Source organism: Saccopteryx leptura, chromosome 1 (assembly GCF_036850995.1).
Source record: "Saccopteryx leptura isolate mSacLep1 chromosome 1, mSacLep1_pri_phased_curated, whole genome shotgun sequence".
NCBI lineage: Eukaryota > Metazoa > Chordata > Mammalia > Chiroptera > Emballonuridae > Saccopteryx > Saccopteryx leptura.
Window position 1 is genome coordinate 83755377 of NC_089503.1, and position 13365 is coordinate 83768741.

General features: G+C 34.7%; 1 pseudogene; it reads left to right on the forward strand.

The window, feature by feature from the left end:
• LOC136388080 (G2/mitotic-specific cyclin-B1-like) overlaps positions 1-11536 on the forward strand; it is a 31735-nt pseudogene extending 20199 nt beyond the window's left edge.
• Positions 11537-13365: the final 1829 nt, after the last annotated feature.

The window sequence follows — 13365 nt, forward strand, 5'->3', positions numbered from 1 at the left end:
GATGTCACAAGGCTGAAAGAAAAACGAGAAAGGATTAAGCAAAGAAAAATACTCATAGACACAGGCAACAGAGTGGAGATTACAAGAGGAAAAGTGGGGGGGAGATAGAAAGAGTAAGGGAAGGATAAATATTGATGGAAGGAGAGTTGACTTGGAGTGGTGAATAAATGATACAATATAAAAATGGAGTATTATAGAAATGTACATCTAAAAACTATGTAATTTTTAAACAATGTCTTTCCAATAAATTCAATAAAAATAATTTATATATGACTTTTAATCCTCTCATTTGAATTAAAAACCCTCACACACAACTCTCTATCCCCTTTTCCTCTTTTAGCTCACAGAAATGTAATTAAGTCCTCAGCATAACCTTGGGAGCCATGAAGAGAAGACAGCAAACATCCCCAAAATGGAAGGTGCTGCTGTCCTTTGTCATCTATAGGCAGCAAGCTGTGGGATCAGGCACACTTGCTTTGAAATGTGTGATGTGAGTAGAAACAAGTTTCAATTGTGTGAAGCAACTTATATTTATTCATTACTACAGCTAGAATATATGTTATTTTGTAATCAAGTTTCGTCATACAGAGCATGACATAGCAAATATTAGTGGCCAAACTAAAAGTTTCCCTAGTCTATTCATTATTTAAAGTATTTACTAAACAATGAGCATTGTCTTAGATACAGAAAATACAACAGCATTTGCCTTAGAAATTTCAGAAAGTTTAGAGAGAATGGAAGCTTAAAAAAAATCATAACATGAACTATAGAAAAGTTAGAAAAGTACAGCCTTTTAGAAGCATATTGAAGAACTGAATGGCAGGATATTTAATAGTTTGTGTCTTTTTCCTTACTGTGAATATACCTGGAATGCTATCTTCACTCTTCTGCTTGTCAAATTGCTGCTCATTATTCAAGGCCTAACTCAAACGTTATCTCTGTGCTTTCCAAATATATTTCTTTTCATACTTTCTATTTTGGGCAAACCTCACCTATCACTCTCTTGTAATTATTTCTTTCCATATTTATACTTTTTCACTGATTATTATATCCTTTTAGAAATAGACCCTGATATACTTACCTTTATTTTATCCTCGGGGTCTCTAAAACTACTGTGCACATAATTTATTTATAAATAATCTTTACTGCCTCTGCTTTAATAAAATGGTTTGTTCTAGGTATCCAGTTATATAGCCATAGTCGTTTGAATTATTCCCAGGAAATCAGGTCTCCTTTAGAAAAAGGATTTCATGTGGTTGGCTATGGTATATTAGATTTTCTGAAATGTATTACCATATTAGCCCTTTCTTTAAGTACTAGTCCATTTGTATAAATAAAGAAGCAATCATAAAGTCATAAAATATGGTCATGTGGAAGCCATGCATTTTCCTCTAGGCAATACATAAAAATATGAATTGCTTCTAATTTTGATTCCCCCAAGACCTAGCATAGCGCTTTCTTCATTTGATGCCAAATAAGATTTCAAACATTTCCACTCCCTATTGCTGCAATGCTACACTAACATAATCAATGGGGGTAAAATTACAAAATAAGCCATGGGAATTGTCCATTGATGCTGGTCAGTCACAGTTGGCAGAGCCTGGAAGCATTTGCTACTGTCCCTGCTCTATATAAGTATCTTCCCCAGGTTTCTGATGGTATACAGCTTTGATTGCTGCTCTCTAGTCTGTTCCATCTGCTACTTTTCTATTTCCCAGTAGACAAGTCACGATACTGTGCCACTTTAATTTCTGCTTTAGTGCCCTTTAACGCTTCTCTGACTTACCAGCCAGGCTTTTGCTCACCATAAAGCACCTGCTAGGGAATTAAGCTGCCACACATGTGGCTAGCCTGGTGATTGTGGGATGCTTTCAGAAATAAGGTGAAAGTGCTTGTGGAATTGAGGTCAAAACCTCTTTCATTTCTCTTGATGGTTAATTGACTGCGTTTTTTGAGGGGGAATATGAGTTATAGTATGCAATTTTTCACAGGGTCAGAGTCAGAAATCAATGGATTCTAACACAGAAATCTCTAGCATCATTAGAAGGTCAAACTAATGCTACAACCCACCTGCACAGGCATTTAATGCCCTACTGCTATTAATGGCAGGTGTTTATTCTGTCAAATTAGGATATAGCTACAATATAACTGTATCAGCTGCGTCAGAAGCCAAATTATTTCTGAAAGTGACAAGCTTTTCTTGCTGAGCTTCTGCACAGACCCTAGCCTCAGCTAATTGAAGTTATGCTGTTGCTCATTACACTCGATTGAGCTTTATGTATAATGCCACGTATAAATGGCTGAACATTCATTAAAATATAGATGTTGCTTTTTTATGACAGAAGGTGAATTCACAATTAATAAATTAAAGTACATATATTCCAGTTGGATAAAATTGTATATTTATCATACTTACTTATTTTTTACTCCAAATAAAAATATGTTTTTTTTGTGACTCATGATTCTCAAGATTGCTCGTTTCTTTGATATGTAAGAAAATAGTTGTACTTCATCAGTTTTTTAAAAAATAAGTATTCTCTTATTAAAATGTAAATAGAATATTGTTCATTGCTTTATCTCCAAACTATATACTTTCTGGGAAAAAAAAGAAGGAAATATTGTATCTTTAGCCAGCTTTCCTCCCAAACATGTACCTTAAAAATTCTTAGATTTTATTTTTAGATCTGGACTTTGAAATGTAATTATACATAAATACTACAAATATAAGAACTCTCTAATTCTATAATTATGATTTTAAAGAGGACATATTACACATGATGTTTTTTCCCTTATTTTCTGTTTATTTTTTTTCTAATAAAAAAGACCTGGAATTATTTCTGTACTTGTTTAATGCATCAGTTATACAAAGAAAACTATCTAAAAAGTTTAGTGATATTCCTGCAGGCCAAGAGGAAGCTGATATTTTCAAGCCTCAAATCACTATAAGTTAGGATATAATGATACTGGAGTGACATAAGAAAATGGCAGCATGAGAGATACTCCTCATCTCTCCCCTTGAAATTTCAACAAATTCTACAACTATATGCAGAGAAAAAACCCAGGTGAACCTGAAATATATACACACCAGATAGACAAAGTTATGATGCGCAAAAAGGCAGGCCAAAGCACAGAAGAAAACATAATACCAGGGGATTGAGTCTTTCTCCTTCCTCATGGACCTGAGGGAGGCACTGTTTGCTGGGGCTTTTTCTCAGACCAGGAGGAGCTGGGTGGAGAGATTGGGGGGAAGAAGCAGAGCAAGGGGCAACAACCAAGAATGGAGAGCCGGGCTGCTTCCTACCATTTGCTGCACCTATCATTGCAGGGCTGAGCTATTACAGGCATGGGGCACACACAAAGCCAGTGGCAAGCTTCCAAGGACTGCAGGCAAATAGCTTGTGGAGATCTGCCCACAGGACACCGGGGTGAGATTTATCTGCCTGCCTGACCTGCACAATTTAGCCTTGTGGTGCCAGATGTGCTTGATCTGGGATCTGGGATCTGTGCGCCACCAGCTCTGAAGTTTGGGCACCGGCTTGCTGGAGGAAGTTTACTGTGTATGGATGGGAAGCCCCTGATCTGTGATCTCTGCTGCAGCTGCTCCTGAAATTTGGGGACACCCACTTGTGGCACACACCACTGAGCCAGCACAGGGATGTGCTTGGAGAGCTTAGAGTGATATCAGAGGAGGGACTAGACTCTGTCAGCCCAGCCTCCTGGTTCTTCATTGCACCCCTTGCTGTGAAAACGGCAGTGGAGGTAGACCCCTTTTCACTAGGTCTCCAGGCTGCTCTCTCCTGTGAGAGGTGGGGGAAACTAAATCTCCTGCTCTGTGGGGATGTGAAGGAGGGCCCTGGAGGACTCCTGGTCAGCCAGTGTGGGTATCATAAAGTTGCAAAGCCCTAGCAATAAGCCCCTCCTACCAATGTCATGACTCTGCCTTCATCATTACAAAGGCAACAGCTAAGACTTAACAGATCACCCAAGAATCTCACAGGGGCAAATCTTGCAGTACAGTGCCCCTGACAGAAAGAGAAATAATGATCTCCTATTGGGGTTATTAACAATATCATTCAAAAATGCCATTAAGGAAAAAGAAAACCAAATATGCATATATAAGACAGAGATGTAGCTCAGATAAATGATAAAAAATCCACAGAAAAAAATTTCATTTACATGAAAACCTTGGAGCTTAATGACAGAATTCAAAATTGAAGCTCTAAGAATACTTAATAAGATACAAGTAAACACTGAAAGGCAATTTAGTGAGCTCAACAATAAACTTAATGAACAAAAAAAGTACTTCACCAAGAAAATTGAAACTATAAAAAAGAACCAAACAGAGATGAAAAACTCAATACACAAACTAAAAATTGAAGTAACAGTTTAGCCAATAGAATAATCCAGATTGAGGAGAAAATCAGTGACATTGAAGACAGGCAACTAGGGATACTACAGAGAGAAGAAGAGACTCAAGAATTAAAAAAAAAATGAGAAAGCCCTATAAGAATTGTCTGACTGCATCAGGAAGAGCAATATAAGAATAATGGGTATATTAGAAGAGGAAGAGAGAGAAAAGGGAATGGAGAACATAGAAACAAATAATTGATGAGAATTTCCCAAGCCTGTGGAAAGAGTTAGAGCCTCAAATCCAAGAAGCAAACAGAACACCAAGTTACCTCAACCCAAACAGACCTACTTCAAGGCACATCATAATAAAATTATCACAAATCAATGACAAAAAAAGATTCCTCAAGGCAGCTAGGGAGAAGAAGGATATAACATTTAAATGAAGGCCCATTAGGCTACTATTAGATTTTTCAGTAGAAATTCCAGAAGCCAGAAGAGAGTGGACTCCAACATTTAAAGTACTGAAAGAGAACTATCAACCAAGAATACTATACCCATCAAAGCTATCCTTTAAATATGAAGGGGAAATTAAAACAATTACATACAGAACTGAAGGAATTGATCACCAGAAAAGCCCCACTACAGGAAATACTAAAGGGGGGTATCCAACCAGATACAAAGAGCAACACAAGACAAACTTATAAGTAAATTTTTTTAACAAAACCACAATAAAACATAGATAATTTGTGACAATAATAACATAAAAGGGAAGAGGATAAAGATCAGTAGTAACATAGGAGAATGCAGAGCAGAAGCACTCATGAGATAATGGACTCTAATAAATATGATATTTTTTTCCCAATAATCTAATGGTAATCACCCTTGAAAATGCCACTACTGAAACACAATGCTTAAAAAAACAAACAAACAGAAGATAGAAGTATGGAACACCACCAAACAAAAACAAATGACAGAAAAACAAAAAAAAGAATCAAAGAAGACACAAAGCTATCAGAAAGCAGTATATAAAATGACAATAGAAAATCCTTGTGTCAATAATTACACTAAATGTAAATGGATTGAACTCACCAATAAAGAGGCACAAAGTAGCAGATTGGATCAAGAAGCAAAACCCAACAGTATGCTGCCTTCAAGAGACACATCTAAGCTACAAGAATAAAAATAGATTCAAAGTGAAAGGTTGGAAAACAATTCTCCAAGAAAATAATATCTAAAGAAAAGCAGAAGTAGTTATACTCATATCTGACAATCCTGACTACAAGAGAACAGAGGTAACCAGAGACAAAAATGAACATTTCATAATGATAAAGGGAATAGTATATCATGAAGACATAACAGTCCTTAATATATATATACCAAACCAAGGAGCACCAAAATATATGACAACTACTAACTGATCTAAAAGTGCAAACCAAAAAAATTTATATATATATAATCATACTAATACAATTTTCTGTCATATAAAAAAATAAAATCATAATAATACACCATTGATAGCTTTAGATCATTCATCCAAACAGAAAGTCAATAAAGAAATTTTGGCCTTAAATAAAATAATAACACAAATGGATATAATAGACATCTCCAGAAGATTTCAACCCAAAACATCAGAGTATACATTTTTCTCCAGTGTACATGGAACATTCTCAAGAATAGACCATATGCTGGGCCACAAAACCAACACAAGAAATTCAGAAAGATTGAAATTATACCAAGCATATTCTCCAACCATAAGTCTTTGAAACTAGAATTCAACTGCAAAAAAGAAGTAAACATACCCACAAAAATGTGGAAATTAACATACTTCTAAAAAATGGATGGGTCAAAGAAGAAATAAAAGATCAAAAAATATATACAGACAATGAAAATGACAACACAACATATCAGAATCTCTGGGATGCAGCAAAAGCAGTAATAAGAGGGAAGTTCATATCATTACATGCTTATATGAAAAAACAAGAGAGAGCCCAAGTAAACAATCTAAATCCCATCTTAAGGAACTAGAAAAAGAAGAACAAAGGTGCACCAAAACCAGTACAAAATAGGAAATAATAAAAATTATAGCAGAAATAAGTGAAATAAAGAACAGAAAAACTATAGAAAAAATTGATACAACAAAGAGCTGGTTCTTTGAAAAGATCAATAAAATCGACAAACTCCTGGCAAGAGTCACTAAGGGAAAAAGAGAAAAGACTCATATAAACAAAATCCAAAATAAAAGAGGAGAAATTATCACAGATATCATAGATATACAAATAAAAAAATGGAACACTCATTCATGTTTGGTGGGAATGTAAATTAGAGCAACCATTCTGGAAAAAAGTATAGTGATTCCTCAAAATATTAAGAATAGAACTACCAAATGACCCGGCAATCCTTCTACTGGTATATGCCCACAAAACATGAAATCATAGATATGTAAAGACACATGCACCCTCCAGGTTCATCGCAACATTGTTCACGGTGGCCAAGACATTGAAACAGACAAAATGCCCTTGAATATAAGATTGGATAAAAAAATGTGGTACATATATACAATGGAATACACTAATCAGCTATAAGAAATGACATAGTATCACTTATGACAACATGGATGGACCTTAATAACATTATACTGAGTGAAATAAGTAAATCAGAGAAAGCTAAGAACTGTATGATTCCATACATAAGTGGGACACAAAATTGAGACTCATGGACATAGATGGGGTAAAGTGGTTACCAGGGGGAGGGGAAGGGAAGGAGCTTAAGGAGAAACAAAATATAGGGTGACAGAAGATGACTTGACTTTGGGTGATGGGTATACAACATAATCAACTGTCCAAAGGATGTGGAGATGTTTTCTCTACATCTATGTACTCTGATTGACCAATATCACCCCGCTAAATTTAATTGTCTAAATTAAAAAAAAAAAAATATATATATATGGTAAGATGTAGTTGCATTCAAAAAGCAAGAAAGTTCATCTTCTAGAATGGGTGCTTTTCAAACATTATTTTCTCAGTATTATTTCTTCAAGTAATTCAATTTGAAAATATATATAAAAATGAATGAACATGAAAGACAAGCTACTTTGTTTAAAGGCAATAAAGATACAGCATTCTACAAGTTAAACCCCATACTAACATTCTTTGTTTAAAGGCAATAAAGATACAGCATTCTACAAGTTAAACCCCATACTAACATTCTAATAAAAACTAACAGCTTCTCTTTCTGTATCATGCAACACAGGTATGTGTGTTATCTCTCTCTCTCTCTCTCTCTCTCTCTCTCTCTGTGACATATAATCAAAAGCAAAGAATGGAACTAGAGAATTATGACATACCATTAATAAAAATTAGCTATTTTAAACATCATTCTAAAAAGTAATTATCTCATGAGAGAAAAATAATTTAAAAAATAATAGGATTTTTAGGAACACAGATTCAAAGAAAAAATCATAAATATGGAACAATAATAGGCTTAGATGGGCACAATATCTTTGATTTAATAGGGTTTATTTGTATCAGTGGAAATGCAATTACCAAAGCAGTTAAGTGTTGTATGACTGTAGGCTTTATTATATTGATTTTCAGAATTTTAATCTGGAGATATAATTCCTTTTTACTTACAATTTCATTATCTCTATTTTGCATAATTTGTTTTGTTAATTTCTTCTGATAACTATTTTCCAAATTATTATGCCTCACTATTAAAGTTTTACCCTAAAAATGTTTTATTAATTTTTATATAAATAGTTTATTATATTTCTACAGATACCTAAAAAATGTACTTTAACTGAGTTACATATGACCTACTAAACATTTCAGAATAATTTGTAATAATTATGACAGTGATATGATCTGATGTTTTTATTAAGTATCTACAATGACTAAAAAAAGTTGTCAACACAGGACTATCTAAAATCACAAAGGCTTTGATAGCTAGCTTGGATTGATATAAATTATGTATAAATAAGTGTCTATTTAAATAAATTGCTTTGTTTATGAATCTTTTTTTAATAAAAATATCATTATAAGCACCAATAAGGAAATCTGAGGCAAAGAATGTTTGAAGAGCTTGACAAAGATTATACAGCTGTTAGGAGCAAAACTAGAAAGTTAAAGAAAAATATTTTATGGCCAATAATATTAACTATTCTATAGATCTGAATTTAAGTGGTTCCCTGTTGGCAGTTTAAAATGAATATCAATTTATAATAATTTTAATGCTTAGACAATTTTCTTAACATCATTTTCTAAACTAAAGAGAGCAGTGGTAAACTTCAGATTTTCCTGAAATAAATTTACTCCAAGGAACTCAATAATAGAGGAAAATGCAGGATACACAGAATCAAAATGTAAAATTTATGAAGCCATAACATGTGAAGAATTATTCTTTATTGCAGCAGAGTCAACATGCATAAAATGTGCTGATATTAATGATTTAGTTGGATGTTTTGACAATTGTGTACACTTGAGTAACCACTGTCCAAAATAAAATATAAAACATTTCCAAACCCCACTCCTAAAAGCTTTGCTCTTCCCATAGACAATTCCTCATAAAATTATTTTCTATTTTCTCATCCTTATTCATATCTGTATATTCTCCAGGACCACTATAGTATTTTGATAAGCACAAAAATAATTTATGTTTGCCTGAATTTGAATTCCATAAAAACTGAATAACATAGTATATACTTTTATCTTTTACTTCTTTTGCTTAAGATATGTTTTCAAGATTTTGTGCATGTTGTTACATATTATTTTTTTAAATTGCTGATAAACTTCTCATTGTATTGGGCATATAAAATTTGTTTATTTATTATTCTTTTGATGGGCATTTAGATTGCTTCCAAATTTTGATTGGATATTGTCCTATACAAATTTCAGTACATTATTTTTAGCATTTGTTTTCCTTTCTCTTTGGGAACAGTTTTCTAAAGCAGTTTTACCATATTACATCTCCACCATCAAGCTATCAGAGTCCCACGTACTGTACATCCTCACCAACATTTGCTGTTGTCAGCTTTGTTTTCTTTTAGTCTATGTAATTACATAACATAAAGTGATATCTCATTGTTTTTTAATTTGTATATTCTTGCCGAGTACCTTTTCTTCTGTGATTACTGGCCAATTTTAAATACTCTTTCATAAAGTGACAATTTGATATTTTTTACTTTACCTTTTTAATACTTATACAGAAACATATATTTAAATATATATAAAATATAATTTATATCATTATACTTATATCAATACTAGCTGTACCCTGCCACGCATTGCTGTGGCTCAGTCTGGTTAAATGGAAAAGAAAGAAAAGAGAAAGTGCAAGTTTCTAATATGTTTAATTTCACAATGTTTGTGGGTATACAATATTTTTTGTTGTTTCATTGTCTGTGCAGATATAGAGATTGTCTGGTTTGCCGAGTCTAGAACACGCAACATATAATTATCCATGTGAAAAGCAATCCGTTTGTAGATCTAAAGCACACAATTCTAAAGATTGGTCCTGAGCTTTGTTGATGGTGATTGCAAATGCCAATCAAATTGGAAATTGCAATCTCTTAAATTGAAATGGCATGTCTGTTGGAATCATAGAGATGTGAGGAATGAAGACATCTTCACCTTTGAAAGGTCCTGTCAAGATTGTTGCTTCTATGACATTGCTCATTAATTTTTTACAGCGCACAGACCCAAACACTTCATGTTTTACCATGAAATCCATCAGCGATTTCAGCTTCTGTCTGAAAACACATGCTGTGATGTCATGCCTATCCACTGGTGATTGGCAAGGAAGTAAGAGTTGTATATCGTCCCAAGCTGGATTGCATGTGAATGTGATAAATAGGTCTGGACGCCCATAGTGACAAACATACACAATTGCATCTTGAGCATACTCATGCATATGATGTGGACTGCCTGTATATGTAGATGGCACAATCATTAGTCTTCCAACATTAGTTGTATTACCGTCATTTACAACTGCATCTCACAAATGAACGTATTCTTCAGAGCAAACCTTGGTCTAATTCAAACGGATGAATATCAAATGTTCTGTTTAATTTTTGCATACATATCTACAATGTATTGGTGAAACAATTGATAGCATTTCAAAATATTATTGTCTTTATTCTCTCAAATCATTAATCGGTATGAATAATAGTTCATTGTGCTGCATTTCATATTTGTTTATTCGCCACTGACTGGACTTATCATCTTAACATTGAAGTGATATCCATTGGCACCATCCCAAAAAATGATTGGATATTGCAGGGCATCGTAGCATTAATGAGTTTCTGCAACTTTTGTCAATTGATTGTTTCTCCGATGAAGAACAATATTTCTAGGTTGGAATCAATCTCTGACTATAATAATTGCCACATTGTCTATAGTTGGAGCATTGAATCTTTGCACATGTTCTTCAGCAGCCATTTCATCAGCATGAATAACAATCTTGTGTATATCAGATGGCATCATGTCAATTGATGTTTTGAACAAACACACTAAATTGGTTGGGTTTTTTTGTGTGTGAAGAAGCTCTTGCAGTTGGGAAACGATGGACTTTTTTATGCTGGTAAAAATTCCACAGTGTGCATTCAATCATCATTGCCATCATCAATGAAATACATTTGTAGAAATTTATGTTGATCATCTGGGAATGGAGGCAGGGAGCCAGCTTTATGACAAATTTGTCCTTTCACTTTGAAAGTTGGCATGAATTGAGCTGTTATGATTTCTGCACTAAACGACATCATTTGGAAGCATGAGTTCTATTTCCTGATGTTAGATAGGAAATGCTTTGATTTGGCGGTATATCCAGCAAGCAAAGTTTTTAATGGCTCTGGTGGTTCTCCAAGTTGAGGCAGTTTAATTTTTCCAGCAGCACAACATATTCCTTTTGTTTCTCCATTAAATTCCAGAGCCTTGCAATAAGGACACACTTCTGCCATAGTGCTGATGAGAACATGCTGGCTCAAACTATATATAATCATCAGCTGGGTTGTACTGGAATGCAAGGCGATTGTAATCGCATGATTGCTGAGCACAGAGTCATGTTTGACACTGATCTGCTGTTTCTCATTGATGTCTTTCAGCCACTCTCAGCCTGTCGTGTTCATTCTATTGAGAATGAAGCAGATCCAAAGCTGCAGAATGCGATCACCATGCTCGCAATCATGCATCCTTAAGTCTGGCTGCACATAAATGGATCGTAAATTGGAAACATTGAAATGGAATTGTAAAATATTTAATATAGCATGTGTTGCTTTTATATCCAACAGATGGTGCTGCTTTTACAAAAAAAAAAGCATGTTTTTTGTTTTTTTGTCGTTTTTTTTTTTTTTTTTTTTGTATTTTTCTGAAGCTGGAAATGGGGAGAGACAGTCAGACAGACTCCCGCATGTGCCCAACTGGGATCCACCCGGCATGCCCACCAGGGGGCGATGCTCTGCCCCTCCGGGACATCGTTTTGTCGCGACCAGAGCCACTCTAGTGCCTGGGGCAGAGGCCAAGGAGCCATCCCCAGCGCCCGGGCCATCTTTGCTCCCATGGAGCCTCGCTGCGGGAGGGGAAGAGAGAGACAGAGAGGAAGGAGAGGGGGAGGGGTGGAGAAGCAGATGGGCACTTCTCCTGTGTGCCCTGGCCGGGAATCGAACCTGGGACCTCTGCACGCCAGGCCAACACTCTACCACTGAGCCAACCGGCCAGGGCCAAAAGAATCATGTTTTTACTTGTCACAGGTGTGACATCTATACCTATAGGATAGTAGGTATATAAAAGAGCATGTATTTGAATGCAGAGTATCAAAATTTCAAAGCAATCGGTAAGGAACTTTCAGAGATTGAAGATTTTGAACAAACATTTACATTTTTATTTATATAGATATGCATATCTATATAGCTATCTATATAGATATATATGCACACAGATGCATTTTACATGTCCTTTCAGAATGTTTACAGAACAGATTAGGCCTACAATAGACATGATGCTTTAACTCATTTACTAGCATATTCACTATGTGTAGAAGACTGTCACGTAATAGATGCTTACAAGTTACTTCTAGAAATGAATGTATGTTTTATATCAAACTGTAATTTTAAGTCACTGACTATTAATTTACTTAAAAGTTCATTTTCTAAGAACCACCATCCATCAATGAAACAAACAGACACACATACACAGAAAGTTTAATTTCAAATTTCAATTCTGATACTTCCTAGCTTTGTGCCCCTGTGAAAACCATTTGTCCTTTCTGTGCCACAGTTTCTTCATCTATTAAATGAGAATAATAATAGCTCTTACTCATAGACTACTTTGAGATGTAAGTGATTCATTGTCCATAAAGACACAAAATAATCCTAGGGTATATAATTAATATATATAATATAATTGTTTGCTATTATTATTATACTTGAGAGGTTTAAATGAGTGCAGAGAATGCTTGCTCAGAAACATGGGGAAATATGAATGTTTACAGTGGAGGTGAGCAGAGAAGTTTAGGCTAGCAGGTACACATTATGAGGACATTCAGCATATTATTGGACTATGAGAAACAGATGTTAAAGTGAGGAAAGAAGTTGTAGAGCCTTCATTCAAATGTATTCTCTATCATAATGTTTCTTGAGTAGATAGGTCTGGGATCGCTTTAGAGACATTACTGCCCTATTAAAAACATAGCTGCTAAATCAATAGACCAGACCACTCGTGTCTATGAAAGAATGATAATTATCACTCTTATACACATTATTACAGCTATATAATGCATGTGAAGGCTTTCCATAATTGCAAAAAGCTATTCAAATGATATTAGTATGAAAAAGCATGCTTTGCTGGGCGCCACTGGTAATTTCCTTTACATATTACGGACTTTTCTCATATTTCTTACCTCTCTACAACCATGTAGTTAAAGCTCTCATTTCATCACAGCCTTCCTTCTATCCACACTGATAGAAAGTTTTTTCTCATTTCTGACCTCTTTCATTCTGTCTAGTCTCTTATCGCTCTGTCTCCCAGA